This window comes from Molossus molossus, unplaced genomic scaffold, assembly GCF_014108415.1.
Source record: "Molossus molossus isolate mMolMol1 unplaced genomic scaffold, mMolMol1.p scaffold_m16_p_13, whole genome shotgun sequence".
Lineage (NCBI taxonomy): Eukaryota > Metazoa > Chordata > Mammalia > Chiroptera > Molossidae > Molossus > Molossus molossus.
The window spans coordinates 2,482,582-2,488,587 of NW_023425348.1; positions in this window are offsets into that span (position 1 = coordinate 2,482,582).

Here is a 6,006-nt window from a genome sequence, read left to right on the forward strand (position 1 = left end):
GAGGTAACACCATACTGTTTTCCATAGTGGCTGCACCAGTCTGCATTCCCACCAGCAGTATACTAGAGTCCCCTTTTCTACACACCCACGCCAACACTTGTTGTTTGATGATTTGTTGATGACGACCATTCTGACAGGTGTGAGGTGATACCTCATTGTTGTTTTAATTTGCATCTCTCTGATGATTAGTGATGTTGACCATTTCTTCATATGTCTCTTGGCCATTTGTATGTCCTGTTTGGAGAGGTGTCTATTTAGCTCCTCTGCCCATTTTTTAATTGGGTTCTTTGTCTTCCTTTTGTTGAGTTGTATGAGTACCCTATATGTTTTGGAAATTAACCCCTTATCTGATGTATCGTTGGCAATGATGCTTTCCATACAGTGGGTTGCCTTTCCATTTAAATAGTTGTTTCCTTTGATGAGCAGAAGCCTTTTAGTTTGATGTAGTCCCAGATGTTCCTTTTTTCCTTTGTTTCGGTTGCCTTATGTGAAAATTCTGCTGCATATGATGTCTGAAATTTTGTTGCCTACATTTTCTTCTAGGATTTTTATGGATTCATGAGTGACATTTCAGTCTCTTATTCATTTTGAGTTTATTCTTGTGTATGGTGTAAGTTGATGGTCTAGTTTTATTTTTTTGCATGTAGCTGTCCAATTTCCGCAATACCATTTATTGAAGAGGCTGTCTTTACTCCACTGTATACTCTTGCTTCCTTTGTTAAATATTAATTGAGCATAATGTCTTGGGTCCATTTTTGGGTTCTTTGTTCTGTTCCACTGGTCTATATGCCTGTTCTTGTGCCAGTACCAGGCTGTTTTGATTACAGTAGCTTTGTACTATAACCTGATATTTGGTATTGTGATTCCACCTACTTTGTCCTTCTTTTTCAAGATCATTGTAGCTCTTCAAGTTCTTTTTTGGTTCCATATAAAATTTTTTTTTTTTTTTTTTTTTTTTTAATCCTCACCCGAGGATATTTTTCCATTTTTTGTACAGATAGAGTGGGAGGGAGGGAGAGGAAGGGAGAGACAGACAGAAACATCGACGTGAAGGGACACATCGAGTGGCTGCCACCCGCACGACCAACCAGGGCCGGGGACAAACTGCAACCGAAGTACGTGCCCTTAGCGGGAACTGAACCCGGGTCTCTCCGGACCGCAGGCCGACGCTCTAACCGCTGAGCCAAACTGGCCAGGGCCCATATAAAATTTTTTAAGTATTTGTTCTTGTTTTGTGAAATACGTCATTGGTGTTTTGATGGGGATTGCACTGAATATACAGATTGCTTTCAATAGTATGGACATTTTAATGATGTTAATTCTTCCAATCCATGAACAAGGTATGTGCTTCCACTTTTTTATATCTTCTTCTATTTCTTTTTTCAATGACATTTAGTTGTCTGTGAAGAGGTCCTTTACTTTTTTGGTTAAGTTTATTCCTAGGTATCTTAATTTTTTTGCCACGATGGAAAATGCGATTGTTTTTTTAGTTTCTCTTTCTGTGAGTTCATTATTGGTGTATAAGAATGCCATCATTTTTTTATGTTAATTTTGTATCCTCTACTTTGCCAAATACATTTATTAAGTCTAGTAAATTTTTGATAGAGTCTTTAGGGTTTTCTATGTATAATATCATGTCATCTGCAAATAATGGCAGTTTCATTTCAATCTTTCCAATTTGCATCCATTTATTTTTAACTTCATATCTGATTGCTGTGGCTAAAACTTCTAGTGCTTAGTTAAATAAGAGTGGCGAAAGTGGGCATACCTGTCTTGCTCCTGTTCTTAATGGAAATGCTCTTAGTTTCTGCCCATTGAGTATGATTTTGGCAGATCTTTCATATATGGACTTTAATATGTCAATTTATGATCCCTCTATTCCCAAACTGCTGAGCACTTTTATCAGAAATAGATGCTGGATTTTGTCAAATGCTTTTTCAGCATCTATTGATATGATCATGTGGTTTTTATTGTTCATTTTATTTATGTGGTGTATCACATTTATTGATTTGTTAATATTGTACCAGCCTTGCCCTGGCAGGATTGGCGCAGCGGTTGGAGCGTCGACCTGCGGTACTGAGAGACCCGGGTTCGGTTCCAGCTAAGGGCACGTACCTCGGTTGCAGTTTGTCCCCGGACCTGGTTGGTCGTGCGGGTGGCAGACACTCGATGTGTCCCTTCACATCGATGTTTCTCTCTCTCTCTCTTCCTCTCTCTCCCTCCCGCTCTATCTGAAAAAAAAAAAAAAAAAAATATTGTACCAGCCTTGCATCCCTGGGATGAATCCCACTTGGTCATGGTTAATACTTTTTTTGATGTATTGCTGGGTTCAATTTGCTAGTATTTTGTTCAGGATTTTGGCATCTATGTTCATCATCAGAATTGGCCTGTAGTTTTCTTTCTTTGTAGTGTCTTTTTCTGGTTTTGGAATTAGAATTATGCTGGCCTCATAGAATGAGTTTGGAAGTCTTCCTTCTTCTTGAATTTTTTGAAATAGTTTGAGGAGAATGGGTATTAGTTCCTCTTTGAATATTTGGTAAAACTCCCCTGTGAAGCCATCTGGGCCTGGGAGTTTGTTTGCTGGGAGAGTCTTGATTACCTCTTCAATTTTCTCAGTTGTTATTGGTTTGTTTAAGTTTTCCATCTCTTCCTGGTCCAGTTTTGGGAGACTATGTGTTTCTAGAAATTTGTCTATTTCACTTAGTTTGTCGAATTTGTTGCCATATAATTGTTCATAGTAGTTGTTAAGGTCTTTTGTATTTCTGCAGTGTCAGTTGTTACTTCCCCTCATTCATTTCTGATTTTGTGTATTTGGGTTCTGTTTGTTTTTTTCGTGAGTCTAGCTAAAGGTCCAACCATCTTGTTTATCTTTTTAAAAAACCAGCTCTTTGTTTCATTGATCCTTTGAATTGTGTTTTTTTTTGGACTCTATGTCATTTATTTCTGCTCTTATTTTTACCGTTTCCTTCCTTCTACTTGCTTTGGGGTTTTCTTTTTGTTTGCTTTCTAGTTCAAGTTATGATGTTACATAATCTATTAAAATTTTTTCTTGTTTCTCGAGGTAGGCCTGTAGTGCTATTAACGTCCCTCTCAGAACTGCTTTGGCTGCATCCCATAGACTTTGTGCTGTTGTATGTTTATTTTAATAGGTTTTCAGGAAGTTTTTAATTTTTTCCTTGATCTCCATGGTAATCCATTCATTGATTAATAACGTTATTTTGCCTCCATGTGTTCCAATGTCTTTGCATGTTCTTGTTGTAATTGATTTCTAGTTTCATGCCATTGTGATCTAAGAAGATGCTTGATATGATTTCAATATTCTTGAACTTGTAGAGACTTAGTTTGTGTCCTGACATGTTGTCTATCTTTGAGAATATCCCATGTGCACTTGAGAAGAATGTAAATTCTCCAGTTGTGGGGTGTAATTCTCTGTAGATATCTATTAAATCCATTAGTTCTAGTGCTTCGTTTAGAGTATCTGTTTCTTTGCTCATTTTTTTTTTTTTTTGTCTAGAGGATCTATCCAGTGATGTCAGGGAGGTGTTGAAATCCCCTGCTATGATTGTGTTGTTGTCGATTTTTCCTTTCAATTCTTCCAGAAGATTTTTAATATATGTTAGTGCTCCTATATTGGGTGCATATATGTTTATCAATGTTATATATTTCTGTTGGATAAGGTAGTGGCTTCTTTGTCTGTAGTTATGGCCTTCATTTTGAAATCTGTTTTATCAGATATGAGTATTGCTACCCCAGCTTCTTTTCCCTTGGAAGATTTTTTTCCATCCCTTCACTTTCAACCTATGTGAGTCTTTTGTTGTGAGGTGGGTCTCTTGTAAACAAGTATAGATGAGTCATGCTTTTGTAGCCAATCCGCTACACTGTGTCTTTTTATCAGAGCATTCAATTGATTTACATTTAAGGTGGTTATTGATATGTACTTATTTATTGCCATTTTTGTTTAGTGTGGTTATATTTTTCTTCCTATTTCTTCTGCTAATTACGGCATTCCTTTTAATATTTCTTGCCATGCTGGTTTGGTGCTAATGTATTCCCTTAGCCTTTTTTTTTTTTTTTGTATGGGAAGCTTTTTATTTGACCCTCTATTTTGAATGACAGCCTTGCTGGGTAGAATAGTCTTGGATTCAGATCCTTGTTTTTCATGACCTTGATTACTTTGTGCCATTCACTTTTGGCCTATAGTGTTTCTGTTGAGAAGTCAGCTGAGAGCCTTATGAGAGTTCCTTTGTAGGTAACCTATTGTTTTCTCTTTCTGCTTTAGGATTCTCTCTTTATCTTTAGTTTTTGGCATTTTAATTACTATGTGTCTTGGTGTGGGCCTGTTTGGGTTCTTCTTAGTTGGGGTTCTCTGTGCTTCTTTAACTTGAATGTCTTTTTTCTTCACCAAGTTAGGAAATTTTTCTGTCACTATTTCTTCAATTATATTCTCTAACCCTTGCTCATTTACTTCTTCGGGAACTCCTATGATGCAAATATTATTACGTTTCCAGTTGTCCCACAGTTCTCTTAAGCTGTCTTCTTGTTTTTTAATTGTTCTTTCCTTTTGGTTTTCTGGTGGGTTGATTTTTTTTTCTACCCTGTCATCTAATTCACTGATCTGGTCCTCTGCTTCCTCTACTCTACTGTTTAGACCTTCCAATGTGTTCTTTATTTCTGCTATGTCATTCTTCATTTCTTCTTGGTGGTTTTCAATGTCCAATTTGTTGATTTTTAATGTTTCTATGTCTTTAGTCATAGTGTTAATATCCTTACTCATGCTGTTGAGCTTCCTCAAGGTCATGGCTCTGAATTGTAGCTCTGTTAACTTGCTTAACTGCACCTCATTTATCTCATCTTTGGTACAGGTCTTTTGTTCTTTCATTTGGCATTTGTTTCTTTTTTTTTCTTCATTATTTTGGCTAACGCTTTGAGTTTTGCAGTGTGTCAAATTTTCCTTGTGGGTGATGGTGTTCCGCTGTTTGTGGCTCCCTTCACTGGGTTTGGATGAGTGTAGGTGGACCCATATTAAAAACCACTGTCAAGTTTTACTTTCTTGGATAGAGTTGCAAGACCAGGAATGGTTCAGTTATTCTTTAGCTTTTTGCCTGGAGGCTGTCAGTCAGGGTTACTTGAAGAGCCTTGGGTTCTCACTTGAATCTGGAAAGGCTATTCTTGATTGCATTGGGGATTTGTAGGGCTGGATGAAAGAAGTTGAAGGGATTAAGCAAAAAACCCAAAACCCCATATTTGTATATCACATAGATACAGACAACAGTGTGGTGGTAGCCAGAAGGAAGGGGCATTGGAAGTAGGTGGAGGTGATCAAAGTGGGTGATAATGGGTTTGGAAAGAGGTTTTGCTTGGGGGGATGGGCACACAGCATGTAGAGTGCTGGTGATGTTTTGTTGAGTTATATACTTGAAACCTGCATGGTTTGGTGAGCCAGTGTTACCCCCCAAGATTCAATTAATAAGTGAATATTACTTAATGTAAATTATACCTCAATTAACAACAACAAAAACAAATAATTATGATATTGCCTTTTCCCATAAATATTTTACTTCAAACTTTAATATAATTATATTACTTGGGGAATGGCTTAGAAGGAATAAGAATCAATGGGAAAGAAAAGGGGAAAATTGTCTTAGTATCTTGTGTTTGTTGTTCAAACAGATATTCCCTTCCTTGACACTGGAATGTTATTTTACTATCATGAGACCAAAAACTGATTACTTAGGAAGAGTCAATAGTGGTTTATAGCACCATTACTCTCCCTGATCAGTAGGTACATTCCAGGTCCAGAGGGTGGTTGCCATTTATTGACATCCTGTTAGATGTGAGTAGAGATAATGCTGTATTGAGCCTATACTCTCTCTCTCTCTCTCTCTCTCTCTCTCTCTCTCTCTCTCTCCCTCTCTGTAATTAATTGGAACCTCTTCATTAGGGTATCCTATTTATTTACTTGTCAAAAGATTGCTAAAATGGGTTTAGCAGTGAATAATCAGCAGG